Source organism: Lathamus discolor, chromosome 3 (assembly GCF_037157495.1).
Source record: "Lathamus discolor isolate bLatDis1 chromosome 3, bLatDis1.hap1, whole genome shotgun sequence".
Lineage (NCBI taxonomy): Eukaryota > Metazoa > Chordata > Aves > Psittaciformes > Psittacidae > Lathamus > Lathamus discolor.
Window position 1 is genome coordinate 81859767 of NC_088886.1, and position 19254 is coordinate 81879020.

The 19254-nt window shown below is 42.9% G+C and overlaps 1 protein-coding gene across 10 annotated transcripts in view; it reads left to right on the plus strand.

Annotated features, from left to right (window-relative positions):
- CARF (calcium responsive transcription factor) overlaps positions 1-1556 on the plus strand; it is a 39682-nt gene extending 38126 nt beyond the window's left edge. For 9 of the 10 annotated variants that reach the window (XM_065670077.1, XM_065670091.1, XM_065670079.1 and 6 more), the window contains one exon: positions 964-1556. The gene's annotated coding sequence lies outside the window, so the exon portion shown is untranslated. Of the gene's footprint in view, positions 1-64 lie in introns of all 10 variants that reach the window. The other variant, XM_065670078.1, reaches the window with a different exon arrangement.
- The last annotated feature ends 17698 nt before the right edge of the window (positions 1557-19254 follow it).

A 19254-nucleotide genomic window follows, 5' to 3' on the forward strand; every position in this document is an offset into this window, starting at 1 on the left:
TGCTCTGAGCTCACTTCTAATAAAGGCTAGAATGCTAATTGCATATATTTGCTTGTATCTTCAGTGCACTAGTTATCTTCTGAATGCAAACTGGTGTAACATCTCCATGTTCTTGGCTGTTGTTGAAGTTGTTTTCACATCTGAGGCTTTTTGTACATGGAAGGATATGGAGAAATTGGGAACCTTTGTGACCTTCTTGCTTCTGATGAGAACAGATGATCTGTGGAAAGAGGGCTTTGCCAGTTTTAAATCAATGTTTTCACAATAATTCAATGGGTGCATAGGTTTTTCATGGCAGGTTCTAGTGCATGTCTCAGTTTCAGCATAATACAAGCTATAAAATTACCTCTCCCTGGCCTTCCCATTTGTTCTTTTTATTTTTGGAATGGGGGATTTGTTTGAACGTGTTCTCATCTACCACTTTTCTGCCTTTCTCCCATTGCCTTTTTTCCATGAAGAGTAGCACAGAAACAAAAATTTCTCCCTAAAACACTGTTCTATCTTCCTGTTTCCCATGTTTGGGGATAAATTTCCTCTCAGCTGTTTTGTACTGGAGGTTGATTCCTTGCATGACTGAAATATAGGATGATGTTATGTTTTCTTGATGTTATACTGGGGTGAGCTCCCCTGCACACTTTGCTCCAGAAGTTCTTTCAGAAAGCACCTGCCACAGGTTCTGCTCTGGTATCTGTGTCCCATCACAGGCCAGCACAACTACAGAGCTGCAGTGATGGTAATAGTGTCTTGCACTGTGTGTACCATAAAATTACCAGTATGAGCAACTGTCCTTCACCCCTTTCTATTGTTTTGAATCTATATCAGTCTGTGGGTCTAGCCCATTGTGCACCCCAAAACCGACTCTTTGGGTACAACTTGAAGGGAAGCACAGGGGAGGGTCAGGAAGTTTTCCATCTCCAGCTTTTATGTTATGCTTCTGTTTTGGTTGTGGGTGGCCCTGTACAGGACACAGCTGGTTCCAGTCAGCTCTGCAATGGTCACACTGCCAGACACATCTGAGCTCATCCATTAATCTGGTGGCACCTCTGTGAAAGCATGTTAAAGAAAGGACAAAATGCTGCATGATAGAGAGGAGTGAGGAAGAAAATGAGAGAAACAGTCCTCTGAACACCAAGGTCTGAGAAGAAGGAGAGGGAGGAATTGCTTCAGGTGCTGGAGCAGGTATTTCCCTGCAGTCCACAGAGGACCCCATGCTGGTGCAGATAGAGATATCCTGAAGAAACTGCAGTTCATGGAGAGGAGCCATGAAGGAGCAGGTTCATGCTGAAGGATTGCAGCCTGTGGAGCAGACCTGTGGGAAAGAGGGGAAAAGTGTGAGGAGGATAGAGTGATACAAAGGAGCTGTTACAGACTGATTGCAACCCCCTCTTGCCTGTGCTGCTTCAGGCTGGGGGAAGTAGAGCAGTTGGGCATTGAAGGTGTGAAGTTGAGTCTGGGGAAAGAGAGGAGCATGAGGGGAATGGCTGGTTTAATTTGTATTTGTTTCTCATTAATTTTATCTATTTGAAATGGCAATAAATTAATTTTCCTCACATCAAGTACTATCTGCTTTGGCAGTTTCTTACAGATGTTAAGAATGCAGCATCTTCATGACATTATATCTAGCTGTGTTCCAGAAGGAGGCAAAGTTTGGGGGGGGGGAGTTGCATCTTTGGTGAAAGTACTGTTAATCTTGGAGAAAATAAATAAGTAGAGTTTGGAAATAAGACATATTCCTGTGCTTTTCAGGGTTTATTTTCCTGAATGAGAAGGGAACTTCCTTTAGAAGGTAAGTTTTGTATGTGGGTTCTTAGGCCACCTACCAAAAATACCTGGCACTGGCCGCTAAGGGTGTATAGACAGAGTACTTGGTGATATGGCACACTGGAATACAAAACTGATGGATAGCTTCATACCATTAGCTAAACTAATCTTTAATTTCTTCCCCTTTCTCTACATCTTGCTATGGAAGGAAGATTGTCTTTTAAAAGGAACATGATTGTCTATGGATGACACAAAGCTATTTGCAGTGGATGAAGAAGACTTTTTTGATTGTAGATTAGATGAACTTCAGAAAGGCTTGCACTGTCATAACTTCATCAAGTAACTTCTTCCAATGACATCACTCGCTTCTGATTACTATTATGCAGTAGATTACACGATAAGCTTTCCTGGCTATGTCAAGATAATAGAAAAAAATGTGTTCTCTTGAAAAAGAGAATTTCTATGAAAGGAAAAGGAATTCCCCATTTTGCAGCTCTTGGGGACAGCCGTGCTTGCTTAGCCACCAGCTGCTCTGGAAGAATACATGATAATCCACTTTCCCTGGCACCAAAAAGTCCTTTTCACTGAAGTACTCCATAAATTTGTGAAGTTGGATCAGGCAAAGTGAATTTGGCTTTATTTATTTATTTATTTATTTTTAAAAGGCAGACAAACTACCCTGGAACAAAACTGTAACTCTAAAAAGATCAATATTTTCATAGTGCATTGTGATTTTATTCAGCTAATGACAAGAAAGTGTCTCCATTCCTTTTATTTCAGACCTGTGAACTTCTTTGCAAAATGATCTAAGATCACTAGTGAGATTAGCTAGTAACTGCAAACTGGAAAAGTTTCACTATGGAGAGGGGGTAACAAAAGGTACCATAAAGTCAGCCAGCATAATTTATCGTTAGTAAGGTAAGATCTTTCAAACATTAACCACAAGGTAATAGTTTTGGCGGTATGCTGGCATTTATTCACATATTGCATACAAAAATAGTAATTACGAGCTGTGTCATACTTTTACTTACTGTTCAGCTGCTTTGTGTACCCTGTGTGGGGTCTTTTATCCAATCTCATATGCAGAGTAAGTTAAAGTAAGTTAATGGTTAACACAGAGCATAATACACAAGTTCTTCGTGGCAAGCTTTGTATTTCATATATTTTCTAACATAAAGTGTTTGAATACTTTTGTTAATTATCAGAAGATATTTGAGAGAAACTTAAGTTCTGTACTCTTTGTTTTGCTTTTGGAATTGATAAATTCCATTTCTTTGAGAGCAGTTATTAGCAATAAAGTGACTATTTTCACGTGACATAAAGGTTCCTGACTGCAGCAGAAATGGGTTCAGTTAGGGAAACTGGAGTCATATTCTATTTTGAGTGGCTGGAATTTCTGAAGAGGCACTGGAGTCCACCTCTGCATTCACAGAAACATCGCCTTTGGGGCATAATGTTAGAAAGATCAGCAAGGTTTCCAGTGAGGTTTGACTGGCATTGTACCCCAGTACAGTATTCTGTGAGACAGTGATGCTTCCTGCTTTGTTATGAGATGCCTAAAATATTGTGCGTTTGTGATGTAGTGTCTTGCTGCTGATGTGCCAGCAGGGTGATGCAAAGAAGAGAGTCCACAATCAATGTTTTGTTTAAACCCAAACAGAAGCAATAGCAGGCACATTTTTTTTCCTGTGGGTGCCTGTCTTGAGATATTTGAGGAGTAAAAAAACGGTTTGTTGGTTGTTTATCACAAAGAAAACGTGCAGCAAAAGTAAGTCCTGCTTTTGAAGAGCCCATAGAACATGTCGTTAAATCCTGGAGCATGAACTAAGCTGGCATTGTGGACCTGAGTATGCTCTTGCGACAAATCTCCAAAACCCTCTCAGCAGCACTCGCACAAGTTTGTTCCTGTTAACCGCGACCATGGAAAGAGGTATCTAGTAAAGCCACTCAGTGAGTTAAAGTTCATTTTTAGTGTTGTTTACCACAAGCCAGTATAAATGGGTTGCATGAGAAAGCAGTTTAAAAGTACTACAGTCAAAAATTGAAACTCCTTTTTTTTTTTTTTTTTTTTTTTTAAGTAGAATTTGGCAAAGTAAACCTGTGTTCAAATTTGTAGTTCTAATTTGTCATTTTTCATTAGAAGGGAGACAGGGGAAATAATATTTGCCTGACTGTTGCTACTTTCTTATGCCTGTCAGCCCTCCAGGACTGCTGCTGTGAACTTGAGTGTAAATACTGGGTTTTTTTCCCCAGTGGTAATTTACTTTTCATTATGATAAGGAATTGTGTCTTATGTCCTCAACCATTTTCACCTGGGTTTACTTCTGTGGAAAACACCTTTCAGATGAAATATTGAGAGGCTTTTTGAGATTCCAAGATACTTTCACATTTTTACATCCATCAAATACAACTAGGAGTAAAACTGGATAAAATTTATCCCTCTTTCAACTGGTAAGTCACACAGCTGATAAGTTGTGTGACATAATTGCTATGATATTTAAAGTATGTTGATTGATTACAGCTGTAGTAAATGCTGTAGTAATAAAATTTATGCTTCCAGGTATTTGGGAGATTGATACTATTGAAACATAACTAGAACCATAGCACTGTGTTCTGAACATTGCCAGGGTAAGCTGACTTAAAGTTTTGAGTGAAACATGGAATAGGAAGTAGATATTTCTGGCTAAGGTATTGATCAGTCTCAAGGGTTGTTTTTGTAGCACTGAGCTTAAAGGTAAGTAATCAAACCATAAGGACATGCTCTTCCATTATATTACATCTCTTGAGAAATTTTGACACCTACTTACACTTGCAACAGGTTAATGCTAGAGAAATGTCTGTCTGGAGCTTTAGTGATATTCCAGAAGCTTAACGATCCTGTAAAAAGTGATGCTATGGAAAGGGAGATAGCTTGAAAGAGGTGTTTAGTGGAGATTTTCCTGGACTATGTATCCAGGTAAACTACTTCTGAAGAAGTCTTGTGCAACAGGAATACAGTACCGGAATTTTCCTGGGTTTAGATGGGAATCTGTCCGTGACCTTAGCTGAGCTTGGGCCACTCAACCTGTGGAGGCCCCCTCCAGTGTAATTCCTTTCAGCCAGTCTGTGTATAATATAGAAAACAATCTGTATGTGTATGGAGTGCACTAGGAAGATGGACAGAGTTGCTGTAACTTCTGATTATTCCACATCTTTATCCTCTCCTTAATGCAAAAGTCATTTATTGTAGAGTATAAATTGCAAGGAGTGTGCTGTATTGTGCAAGATACCTTGATGTAGGTTTTAGGGGTTTCCATTTTATTTGACCCAATTTTGTGCCTGGGCAATTAACACAGGTACTTAGAGCAGCAAAAACACCAATCTGATCTCGCCCGCTTTCATCTGTTGTGAATTTAGGTTCTGCTGTAATAGGTAAATATGATCATTTTCATTCTACAATGCTTGTCCTTTGGCAGAAAAGTATTCTATTTATTAGGTTCTGAATACATGCTTAACATGTCTAGAAATAGGTCAGATTATTGCTTCAAATCCAAGCAACTGGTAATGATCTAGAAATCTGCTTACCTCTGTGATGACAGTCTTGTTTTAGGTTGATGCCCAGAAGTAGTAATGCCTGAGAACAGAAGCTAGCATTAGCTGATACAGCTTTCTTTAAAGTTTCCCTTCTAAAGCCAACTTCCTGAAGTGCTTTAAAGCATTCTAATAGGAAATGTGAGGAAGTTTTTCTTGCTGCATTCATTCTCAGGGTGATAAAGGTACACACACAACAGTATGGGTGCTACAAAGATGATAAATTTAAGAGTTCTTCCATTCTTTCTGAAAAAGGGACTTCCAATTAAAAAATTCAGTGATTTAAAGTGGAGAAAAAAGAAGTCATTCTTTCCAAATACACTGTTAATCTGCAAAGGACATGTCCACAAAGTAGTACTTAGGTTAGATGTTATTTAAAATGGTAATTTAGAATATCTGTAGTTACATTGCTGTTTTAATGTTGGAGTGACGTAACCTTTTACATAGAGAGTACCACCATGGACTCATGAGATAAAGAATAACAGGATATTCTCCGGGGATCTGGGGAGGGTATCATCCCTTGCACTTCATCTGGAAATAGTCTGTAACTGGCAACTTTCAGTGAGTTTGACTGAATAGCCCAGCAATCCCATTGATTTGTGCCAGAAAGGAGTGTTAACATTGACTTAAACCAGTAGGATGAAAAGTACCATTCTTTGGGGGATTTTAACATATATTTTATCCTTATTTTTCTATATTTACATTCTCTCGACTTGGTGTTTTAATATTTTGTGTGATGAAAGCAGGTAAGGTTTTGGTTTTTTTGGGTGGTGGGTTCTTATTGCTAATTTCTATCTCAAAGTTATAATCCCTATTTATGACATTATCACTTCTACAGGGACAAGCAGTATCGTACAGGATTAGAGAATTAGCACAGTGAGGCATCCAAAACCATTTCTGCTGGCTTTCATTAGATTTTTTGTTTGGTTTGAGTATCAGCAGATAACTGACTTCATAATAATTATAGGGCCTTTAGAAGGTCTATGCCCTGCTGAAACATTTATCATCTGCAGGGTCATGCAAAAGAGAGGCTGAAGGTGCTGCTGTTTAGAAAACAATAGCTACAGTGCTACACATTGAGACACAGCAAGTTTAGGAAGTAGCTATACTTCTGAAGGCTGCAAAAAGACTGAAGTTTGTGTATGTACAGCCTCACAGAGTGCACACGTGTAACTATGTATCGTTTTATCAGACATTGATGATAGCTTGCTATAAACTGTTGGCACAAAGCCATTTTCAGTCATGCTGTAAAAAGCAAATAGCTTGCTTTCATGTGATAGCTTGATGAGACAAGAACCTTAAAACTCTTTATAGTATGTACAGCTGCTTTACAAAGACAGTCATTTAAAAATATGTATTTCCTGAAGTATTAACTAACGTGCTTCTGTGTTGAAAGAACTTTAAACGTTTAGCATGGCTGTCTGTTACCTTGAACTGCTGCTTCTGTGTTGATCAGGCAGCCCCTGAAATCTGCAGTCTAAGTTAGTCACATACTCAGCAAATAGGAGTTTTTACCTTTGAGTAGAATATAGAATCCAAGCTGACATGCATTATAGACGAATTTGGGAGCTTTTTCTAATTTAAATGTTTAACTTTGAGAAATGTTAGTAAAATCAGGAATGGCTGTGGTCAATGACAGTCTTACTTCAGTGAGTGTAAAGTCAGATCTATGAAGGGGTCTGAATGGTTTGTGAATCAGTAACTCTGCTCCTTTCTCCCTCCAAATCAAAAGGATGTTTTCAGCTTCTATCAGATGGTGTCCAGACATTGCTTTGTTCTGCAAACAGATCACAAAAGAGGGATTGCAGTGGGGTGGCCCATGCAGTCATAGGCAGAGAAAAGACGGTGCATGTGAGACATCAGGAAAAGCAACAATGAATGAAGGAGAGGCATTGCTGAAGTTGTAAATGTAGATGAGCACTAAGCAATACCAACAGGCACCACTTCTTCTGGAGCATTTGCACTGCTGGGATTGTGCTTACCTAAGCCTGGCCTGACCACATCAGCTTGTTTCCCTGCACTTCACCCTTTGTGCCTTTTCCCCCTGCCCTGGCATAGGGAGGTAAGGCAGGAGGACACTTGCTCCTCTTTCACTGTCCCTGCTCAGCACTCTCCTTTCCCTAAGAACATGCACAACAGGCTTGCCATGTTTGTGGGTCATTGGAACAATCTGAACACAAGTGCATGAAGATAAAGCACATCAGACTGTATGAAAGAAGAAGCAGAGGTTCTGCTGCTCCCTTCATATAGTCTTATTTTGTAACTTGCAGCATGGAATGAAGTCTGTGGTCCTTCCAGCAAGATTGCACCAGTTTGATAGAGACAGATTACTCTTGCACATCCTCTTCAAAACTGAAACTTTGTAGTGAGTTTAATAGATACCTTGATCTTTCTGGAATATTGGCAGCATGAAGGAATCCTCTCACTGATGGACATGTTATGTATGTCAAGGACAGGGCTTTGATATCAAGCAGACACTAGTGCAGAGGAGTCATTAGGAAGTGTCACAAACAACTGAAATCTGCAAAGCCTAGAAAAGTTCTTGTCCTGGGTTCAGCTGTTTGGCTTTCTCCTAAACAGGGGAGAAGGAGCTCTCTCTTTTAACTACTGAGCGTTACTGTAAAGGTTGTTGCTTTTACATATTACTTTGGCTTGCAATTTTGTCCAGTGACTATGTGCAGCTGCAGATCTAGAACTGCTGCAGGCCAGGAGTTTTGCCTCATTCTGTTTCATGCTCTTTGCCCTCTCTGTGTTTTGGAAGAATTGCTCTGCCACAGAGAGAGGCTGCTTGAGCCCCTGGTACAGTACAAACAGTGCAGACAGTAGAGCAGAGATACACAGGCTTCAGCACGTGTTTGTGTTTGTCACCTTCCACCTCTAAAACCACTCCCAGATGCCACCAAAAAATGGTGTTTGCTACATCTCAATCTGGGAAAGAGATGTCATGCAACACACTCTTAGGTCTTTAGCTGTAAGATCTAAACCCTAGGGGGGGGGGGGTTCATACGCATAATTCACTCATGAGACACCATTTAGATTTTACTCCTGGGTAAGAGGAGCTCTTGCACAACCAAAAGAATCCTCTGTTTTGCTCCCAAATGCTGTAAAATGGAAGTAATGACTAGAGGAAGAGTTTTTAAAAACCCAACATGAACATTGAGATACCCTAAAGGATTATTTTACACACACCACCCCACCTGCAGTTATCTAAGTTCATTATTTTCTGTTATCTCCTTTTTACCTCCTTGGTGACAATGCTCCTTTTTGCAGTGAGCACAGTAGTGTCTCTCCATAGAAATCTTCATGTCCAGAATCATCAACTTGACAGCTTGCACTGTTTCCTGTGAAAGCTGATGCCCAGGGCAGGCTTCTGCAATTTGTACCCGTGTTTCACGGATGAGGATATAAAATAAGGTCCAGCCTTTTCTTGTCCTATGGACACGTTTGCCTCCTAATTCTTAAGGTGCCAGTGTTTAGGTATGTGTACACAACTAAATTCAAGGATTTTTGTTTTCTTTTACCAAAACAAAGAAAAGGGGCAGAATTCCCTCATCTTACTGAAACGTCCTTACATTTGTTCTTTGTTCCTTTAGGATGGTAAGGGTACCAACTGCATTAATCTTTTTAGATACTAGAGGGAGCTCATGGCTTGAGCACTCAGAGTGAAACATGGTATCTTGGACAATTCTTGAGGAAACACAGATGGGAACTAAAGTGGCACTGATGACTGTAATGTACCTTTTTCCATCACTGGCAAAATTGGAAGAGCTGAGTTTGTCCGCTTTAGGAAATTACACATGGCTTTCAGAGACACTCAGATAATTAAATGCTACAGCTGCAGTTTCTTCTGTATCCGAGCACCTGTCATGGCTGGATTTATCTTCACAACTTCCTTAAAGGAAATAAGCCCTCTCATATCCCTGTTATTACATGCAGGACTGTAACACTGGAAGCACTCACGAGAGCGCAGCTTTCAGACTATACCTGCCATAATGAATTCAGTTGTGCATCAGTCTTGCACATAGGCATGAAAGCATCACATAGTGGTCTTGAGAAGTCCCGATGTACTGCTTTTCTGTGCTCAGCCAGCTCCTTGAGGCACAAAGGCAGACCTGTCACAGTACCTTCTTGCCCGATCTAGTAATACTTCAGCTGGGAGAGGCTGCTGGGTGGACACAGCTAAGGGGTGTGCTTCCTAAGTCTCTCTGTGTTGTGCCCTCTCCCCAGTCACAGAGCTGGAGGGAGGCCACAGGGCTGAGCTGAGTGGCCACTGTCTCAGGGTGTGGAGGAGCTGACAGCAGATGTCTTCTGTGCATTCCCATGAGGTACATATTCAGCTCAGTGGGTTTGAGACTGTGAAAGGCAAATGCATCTTGGACTTGTTAAGGTAATCTCTGAGGCAATGAAGGCTGTGCCAGCCTGATGGACCTAAGGCATCCCAGAAGCACCTCAACAAGATGAACAGCCAGCAGCAGGCTGTAAAGAAGGCTGTTTCTCACTTGGCCGGAGCTGAGGAACACCTCACCAGGTTTCCACAGAGAGAATTAGCCGGAACAGAAGATTTTGAAAGGAAGCTGGCAGGATTTGTGCCCTAGAAGGGCCCTAATATGAGAAGGAAATGTAGAAAAAGCATAAGCAGCATTACAGTATTGCTGTGTGCAGGGGCTGGATGGTGAAGGACGAGAGTGCATGCACATGCAGACAGATGCACTCTGTGTGTGTGTGTATGCACAAAGAAATAATCCAAGGGGAATTTTCCAAGGCACCCAGGAGGAGACTTGAAAGCACAAGGCAGCATCCTGAAACATGTTGGCTAACTCTTTTGCCACCTCCCTCATGGTGTTTTTTTGCACTAGGGATCTATCACTGTAAGGGAGCAATTGAGAGCAGATCAGCCATCAGGTCTTTGCAGGTTAAAGCACAGCCACACTTGGAATGGGCTAGCTTAAATATCTCAGCTAAGGTAACTTTGCATAGAACAGTGATTTAGTTCTAGACATGTGAACTTCTAATCCTAGTGAGCACTACCTGTGTCCTGTTTAATTACATCTTAACAAATCCTTATTCCTTTAGAAGTAGCTCAGCTGTCACTGTGATGCTCAGTGAGGTTACTGAAAGCGTCAGCACCATGGTTAGTAAGTGGGCAATCATATTCCTCCAGAGCCTGAGGCAAAGCAAAATCCAGTGCTCTGCTAAGTTTTGGGAACCAGGGCTCTGTGTTTGTGCAGGGGCAGATCTGCCCGGGAGAGGGCAGCGATGCACAGGTGCACACTCCGGCAAGGGTTCTGGTGGCTTGCATAAACACAGATTTCTAATAGCCATCTCCTGCACATACAGCTGAACTGTTCTTCTAACTTAGTTTATTCTAAGCGTGAAGTGTTTAATGCAAGATAAACAAGTGCCATACCACTGGATGGAAGTGTGAGGCTGCTCTGACCCTTTCCAGTTCAGGGGTGAGAAATGTTCAGTGTCATTTTTCTCCCTTTTTCCACATCAGGAAAGAGGGAGCTGTGTCCTTCTGAGGGGCCTTGGGGTGCTGTCAGGCCAGCATCAATGTAACTGGAAGCCTTTAGTCTGCTCTTCACTGTAAGGGCCAGAGTGGGGAAAGTACAATGCATCAGATAGGGAAGGCATCGCAGCATGTTGACTTCGTAGGTGCCTGGGTTTTTAGAGATACCTGGGCTTAAGTACTACAGTTTCCTCGACATTAAGTACTGATCACTAGTATGGTTAAGAGCTCAGTCTAGCTTGTGGAATAAAAGGTACCAGGGTACACCTGGGTGCAGAGGGCTGAAGTTTTTCTTCTCAGTATCTTGTAATGCAATTGCATAAAGCTAGATTACTTGGGCTTTACTCTTAAAGGATGCAGTAAGTACCAAATGATGCTGTTACCTGCTTTATTGTAGGTGACACTGTAAAGAATCCTCAGGCTAAGGTGGTCATGTTCCTTTATCATGTAAGTAGTTTATCTCCATGAACAGCAATGGCATTGCTTTTATTCAGCTGTATTTCCTGTAAGCACTGTCAGCCTTTTTTTATCCTCTTCTTTTTATTTGTACCCTAACAATAGAAGTTGAAATTGAAAAGACTGAGACTATTATAGTTCACTGAGTTTTCCTTCATACAGGATTTACAAAATGGTTGATCTTGTTCTTGTGTGAATTCTGAACATGAGTACAATGATGGGTACAGGGAGTAAAGAGGATTTTGCCTCCCAGGACAGTATTTGTATAGGATTTTCAGGCTATGGAGAAAGTATACCTGTGGGTCACATTTATGCCTTTCCTTCTAGTACCTTAGAGAAAAAGAGCCTTGGGGCTGCTCTAACTCTTATCTAACTACAGCTGTACCTGAATGGCTACAGCACCAGACGGAGTTCTCACGAATGCAGCAGCAATGACATCTTGCTTCTTTTCTTCCTCTGCTACTTGCTAATTGAATTAGCTTTAAGATGAAGAGCCACTCAGTGTAGAGTGCCGAGGCAGACACTGAAGGTCTGGATGTAATTTCTGAGGAGAAAACAAGAGCAAGTTTCTAGCATCAACAACTAGCAACAGCCAGTTGTTAGAGACATTTTTAGAGACAGGTTACATCTGTGAAAGCTCTGGCACCTGAGACTTCTTCTAGATGGAATCAGTTTCATGTCTCTCTGTGCAAACCTTTCCAGGGGTGCTGGGACTGGAAGTCATTGTTGTATAACATCTGTTCACCGATCTCACTCCAGCTTCAGTATTTTCTTCCTGCAGTATTTGTTGCCCAGCAAGGAGCTCACGTAGGCTGCATCTTTATTGCAGGGAAGCAGTGCCTTTGGGAGATCCCTGAGGTGGCTGGGGGCTGCACAAAGTTGTGCTGCTGTGTCGAGGGACTGGCCTAGGCTTTGGGTGCTAAGTGGGTGAGTACTCCTCTGCTGTCCCACTCTTCTTGGTTAGAAGAATGGCCAGCAGGAATGAAAAGCAGAGGGAACACACAGCAAGTGCCAGTCAAGGGCATTAGAGAGTAAGGTTTTTTGCTAAGCTGGCAAAGCAAGACCTATTTCATAAAGAAGAGCTGAAAGGATACGAAGACAAAACAGGGAATTTACATTGAACTAAACTGCGATGTGCTTGCAGATTAATATTTGCTTCCTGTTCTGTATTTTCATATGCCTATTGCTTGCAGTAGCTTGCAAGTATACACAAATTGTTTTCTGGAAAGGAATCGTTTACTTCTCTTTACTCCTGTTCATTTTCCCCTTGATTTCGTAGCACATGCAATTTAAAAAATTGCTCAAATCTACATTAATGAACTCAAACACAATTCAGGGCATGATCCAGAACTGCAAAGCCAATGCAGATCTGTTCATTGTCTTAGTGGGCTTCAGATGGGATCTCAGTTTAATTAAAGTGTGACAGGACAACAGCAGTAGAGTGAAGCAGAGCAGACTTGATACCAAAAAATAAGGGGAAACTAGGGAGAAAATATCCCTGTACTGAAATATACATGTTAAAGAGCAAATCTAAATAGAACTGACTTGATGAGGTCCAATGTAGTGACCCCGTGTTGCCTGCAGGAACTACGCCTGAGGGAGAATAGACTGGACAAAGAGTTGCTGACAAGGTGATGGTTCTCAGGCTGAAACTTCAATTCCAAGACTTTACTCGCGGTGTTCCTATCTCTCTCTTTCACACTAAATGCCTTACCTTCAAGAGCAATATTCTGGCTGAAGTTTCAAGAAACAGTCCAACCAGCCTCTCATCGCTCATCCTACCTCTATCACTGCTGCAAGCTCTCCTCCCTTCTATCACAGGACCATTTGGCTGCCATGCACAAGCTGCTCATGAAGTTTTCCTTTATGTGGGATCTCAAAACTCCCCGTATCTCTGTTTGCCTTTCCCATGCTGCAGTTGCTTTTGTCTTTTTCTGTCGTACCTGTATCTTATAAGCTATGAATTAACTTCCTTTTTTCTTTTTTGTTGATGACTCCATTCATTTCCCCTCGCTTTGGATGGTAACAAGATCTCAATTCTCTCTTTTGAGTCACTCTTTTGATTTTGTTCAAATATTATCTTCATTTGCAACAAATCTGACTGTATTATCTGCTAGTGGTGAAGAAAGATGACATTTAAAAACACTTATAAAGCAAAACCCGCATCAATCAGATGCCAGATCATGTGGGCCTAAGTGACACATTGCTTTACGCATCGGTGTATTAACTTCCTTGCTTAAACTGCAAAATCCATAGGCAAAGGCAGTTCCTCTGTATATGTTTAATGCTTATTATTCTAAAAAGAAAAGGAGAATATGAATAGAAACTGTGATTAACATGAAGTTAATCTGAAGTCCTGCTGAAAACAGGACTGATTTTCTCTTTTAGGAGTGTGATCCTCCAGACATTTCAAAAGAGGGAGGAGAAATACCGCTAATCTTGGAACACTGCAGTAAGACTGGAGCAAGAACAGTATCCACTTCCTAGCTCTGTCATGGCAAGAATGACCTCAGGTATTGTTATTTAATTTCCCTGTGACTTAGCTCTCTTTACTTGCAAGGTGGTTCTGAGATGTTTTGATCCCATAGAGATGAGTCAGAGAAGCATCTATGAAAAGTTTCTTTTGTTACAAAAGATGCAGTTACTGGTGAAATGTTGAAAGGAAAAGGCCAAAATCATGAAAACTTCAAAAGTAGCAAGCCCTCAGGAAACAAAGGGTGAAATCTTATGGAGTCTGTGTCTTCAAACCAGAGCCTTGTGGCTTAAACAGTGGGGAGTTTCCACATATCTTTCTTCTTGAGATAAACCTTTAGCACAGGGACATTTGCCTAAATGGAGAGGGCTGGGTGGGTTCCTATACAAGGAAGTTTGTCATTCCATGCTGCGGCTGAATAAAACCATTACTCATAACAAAAGATGCAGCACTGACATTGAGTGGCTGCCCAGTTCTTGAGACCACTGTCATGTGCAGGTACACAGGCACTGTTTTGTCTCTGTGGTCTGTGGGCTCATTGTAGAGTACAACCCTCTGTGAGGTGTGTATCATTTGAAAGTGAGGTAGAATAGCACAATGTCCAGGGCTTGGCTATAGTGAAAGACCTGCACAAACGCAGGGGAATAATTTCCTTCTACTGTTCTTTAGTTTTCTCATTGGCTAAAAATAAGTCTAGCAATTCTCAACCTTGTATCCACAACACCTTGAATACTGTAGGTATATCGTTCATTATTCACATGTGCGTGTATCGTTACAGTTCACCGTTTGAATGCTGTCTTTTGCAGAGACCTTCTGAGACCTCTTGTCCACATTTCACTGTTTAAGGGACCAGTGTGCATGTGACCCTGTAACATTGTAAACTGCCTCTGAAGTTTGTCCCTTACAACTGGTGTTTGAAGATGGGAACAGTCTAAGGGCCCTCAGAAGAATTTTAGCTCCATCCTCCTGGAAGTGGCTCTGAAGGGTCTCAGAAAAGTGACCACTGCCAGAAGGCAGGAGACATTGGCCTGTGCTTGATCCCAGCCTACCTTCTCCAGTGCTATGGGTAGCAGAGGCTGCTCTGGTTCTGCATTCCCAGCAGCATCTCCCAGTCACAGCTGCTGGATAAAGGACAGCAGCCCCAGGTTTTGCTTCGAGAAGTTAATCTGCACTGTCGTCCCTCATTACTGCCACTCAGCGCCGTTGTGTCCAGCCATGAAGGGTCACAAGATGACATGAGAGAGGTCGGGCAGGGGGAGAGCATAAAAGGGCCTAGCAAGCACCGGGAAATATGGAAAGGCTAAAAAGAGAACAGCTACCCAAGCGATGCTCCCGGCGGCTCGCTGGGGATGGGGCTGAAAGCGGCTGGGTTCACACTAAGTTTTCCCGGAGGTCACTCTGCAATATGGTAACTCCCAGCTCTGCTGTCAGTGCTCATAAAGGCAGCTCTCCTCACAGGGAGTGGGGGGGGAAGGGAAGGAGGTTTGTTTAGAAGCATTAGTGTGCCCCTCCCCCGGCCCCATTAGCGGCCCTTATTAAACCAACACAGACAAAGAGCAAAGATGCCCTCGTTAATGGAGAGTCTCCGATAATTACTCTGCTCTGCCGCTTCTTTTGGGGCCTGAATGGCCTTTGAATAATGTTTCTCTTGCTGTGGTTGCAGACAATACCCTCGCAGACCGCTTTAAGCGGTGCCAATCCCATTAGCAGAAGAATAGCAGAGCTTTCTGGTTGCGCGGGTGTGTGCGCGCTCGGGGAGGGCGGCGGGCTCGCAGTGGGAACGGGGCTGCGCTGCCCACCGCTTCCCTCGCCTCTCTTGCCCTCCACGGCCCGAGAAAGCAAAGCAGGGAAATGCTGGGCGAAGCTCCATCCCTGCAACAATCTCCCTATTTAAGCAGGTCCCGAGCCTGGGGCTTTGAGAGAGCCGCTCTGCCCCTCGCTGCAGGAGCGCGGAGTCGGGCTCGTCTGCTCGCCAAAAGGAAAGGATGGGAAGAGCAGGGAGGTAGGAGCCCCGCAGGACTGAAGAAAATGAGTGCCTTCAGCCTTTCCTGGGGTTCCCCAGGCACAGCTCTCCTCCTACACTCACACAAGACACCAAAGGGGACAGAGGCCCAAGAGTCTCCAAAATCAGACTCAGGCCGTGCTGCTGCTTTACCATACAGAGGAGATTAGGTGATGGTCATCCCTCTTCATCCAGCTGATTACAGAGCAAGGAAACGGCTATACTGGCCAATCTTGGGAGGGTTAATTTTGTGCTGCACACCCCAAGCAGGAAGCTAATTAGTGTGTTCAATAGGTAGCTATCAACCAAACTTGGAGGAGTTGGAATAACTCTACCTGAGCCTTTCTCTTTGATCTCCCCTTCTGCATGATAAGTGAAAATAGTGTATAGCTGGGCTGGCTGCGGTGTTTAATTTAATCATCTGATGATATTTATTTTCACAAACATGAACTCAAGGAACAATTATCGGCAAAGCTTCATCTTGTGCTGAACGTGCCAGTTAACAGCCTTTCTGTGAGGTAATAGCTTCCATGTAGGGAGTCAGTAATTAAAACGTGTGAAAAAAGGCTCCTTCTTCAGAGGCAGCGGGGAAAGACAGCGGGTCTAACGCTCAGCTGGTGTGAACTGGCAAGCTTGTCAATGGCCACAATAAATGGGCATTGCTCCTTCCATATTATGCCAGCAAAGGATGAGCCCAAAGGGCTCTTGAGAATTTTCCCAGTTTGAGCAAGATATTTGGATTCTTATCACAGGATAATTCTTGGGAATGCATGGTACAATTATCTGGTCTTTGGGAGGTGATTCTGCAGTACTCGTGGGAGATGTTCAGATCTGAAGAACACTTGGTCCTGCAAGCTCTTCCACAAGGAGAGCAGCTAAGTTTCTAGTGTTAACAGACAGAGCCATTTTCTCCCTCTTTCTGTGTTAACTCTCTAAACTTGCAGAATCATAATCTAAAAGCCCAGATAAAGCTGACATTTGAGACGTTCCAAGTAGGAGGAAGATGACTTCCTTTATGTCTTCATCGTGTAGATGTACAGGGCACAATTTGTTTAGTCGTCCAGTTAACCACCAGATGGCTCTAAGCACTCTGCTCAGTTTTGGGCCACATGGTGGTGGTTGATGAGCAAGGTGTGCAAAGCTGGAAGTCAAGCTCTATGGAAGGTTCTGTTGGATAGCCACCACCATGTCTTTAACCAGTATATCTTTAACCAGTACATCATGAAGCAGCTCATGATTTCATGTTGGAGGAAGGTAATATGTTTCAATTATGAAAATTGCAAAATCTGGAGGTTGCATTTTTAAATATATATGTACATATACATATATATATATAGTAATAACAATTTTTGTCCAAGGTTACTATTCCTTCAGAATTAGTGTGTTATCCTGCAGCTTTTAAGGATAATGTTGGTCATTTATGCTCTTCCACTGGCACACAGACTGCAGGAAGATAAATCTCTACCAGACTAGAGGAAGAAAATGTAGATTCACCTGTTCTCCGATTCTGTTGTTTTAAGCTGTGGTAGAGGGATATGTGATGGATCACAGATATAAAATGTGATTTAGGAAGGGGATGGCATCTTTTCCTTCAGTCAATAAAAAGATGACAGTTGTTTAAAAAATAATTCTCAGATAGAATTTCAAACTTGAACCTAAACTGTTCCCTAGCAGCCAGTGTAAGAAAGGTGCATGTTAACTGCATTTTGCCTAGGAAATGGAAAGCATTGCCCACCCCAGTACATTTGCAAAGGGTTTCCAGAAGGTAGGAACAGAGTTAAGAATATGTAGAGCTGGGAAATATGCTCCTCAGGGAGCTGAGAAGGACAAAATATCAGACTAGTGTCAGTCTCTTTATGTGTTCCTTCTCTTTCTTCGGGGAGCACAGTGTTTCCTAGATCCTACAGTGCACCAGGCAGTGCTGTGAGAATGGAGCAGGGGGGAGCTTGGTGCTGGCTGGCCTCAGGGAAGCATCTGGCAGGGCATGAAGCCCTGGCAGGAGGTGCCTTTCCCATCTCCTGCACAGCAAAGTGCTGGGGACTGTACAACACGAACCATTGTAAGTGCCTGAATGTGTTTGGCAAATGGGGTCCTGAGGGGCCTCGTGGGACATGCTTGGGCTGTAGGGAAAAGAGGGGGCAGAAATAGTGCCTGGCTGCACTGAATGCCTGGGACTTGACTTGGCTGCTAAGACAACTGAGATTGGTTTGGGTTCATGGCATATGGTTACTGTCCTGCTGGATTTAAGGCTGCCAAGTGTCTCTGGGAGTCTTGTCTTTGAGGCCCCTCTGCTGTCTTCCCTTAAAAAGAAACGCCATCTATGTCCTCCTGCAGTCTGAAATCACTTTTTCCGCTACAGGTAGAAAATGATGGCCACTTCCCAGAAAGCTATTTAAGTATAATGTAATGTTAAATACAGGCAATTTCTCTTCAATACAGCAGTGAGATCAGAGGAAGGGATGGATTTTACACTTCTCTTTGAGCTCAGCCCACACTGCCTACCTGCTCTGCTCCGCTGACATTCGTGTCCCCACAGGTGATGGACCAGCGTGCCCTGTGCCTCCTGCATGAGTATGCTTGGCCTAGAAGGGGACTTGTACTTATAGCTGGCAGAGAGGCAACATCCTGAAGCATTGTCAGACCCAGGAGACCCAGAGATCTTCTTTACTTCTGAGGAGCCCAAGAGATAAATGGCTCAGTACCATTCAAGGAAAGGCTGGATGGCAATAAATAACATGGCAACTGATGGTACTGCCTCGTCCTTGAGGGCTCGCAGTGCAAACAGTTGAATTAGAATTAAAAGATCAATCTTTGACTGTTACCCAGTGAAGAAGCCATTCATCTTTAGGAGCAGGACTGAGATGTATGGTGCTCAAGTAATACATTATTTGTAAAGGCCAAGATTAATTAGTTTTCAGTTGGATAACCAGGTATTTTCTTCTGCCAAAGGCTCTCATTCCTCCTTGCTGTCACTGAACTGAGATAACCTGTACGAACGCCACTTTATTAATTGTGCCAGTCACGTTTTGCAGTCTACATGAACTGGTTGGTGTGTGTGGATGGAAGCTAACCTAACACCTGCCTTTTGTTGTGAATCCTCTGTATGGACTCAGCTCAGCACCATGTTTTCATGCAGTTACATCTGAGCACTGCCCTTGCCTCTGCTGCTCAGCTCAGCACAGTACCACTGGCTGCCCTGGGCTACAGTGAAGCAGCACAGTGCCCGTGATTTTAGATGTGTACAGGCAAAACGCAGAATTGGTTTACGCAAGATGTCCAGGTTCAGGTGCATCCCTAATCCACACGTGGGTATTTCTCCCAGCGAGGTTATTTTTGCGTTGCCAGGCGGGGTGCCATGCCACACACGGCTGAAATCAGATATTTGTTACAGTTGTGTAACTTTGTTCTTTTCTTTGGGTAACAGGTCGTTCCTCAGCTCTTTTTGCTGCCCTGTGGCAATATGAATCCACACACCGCCGTGCT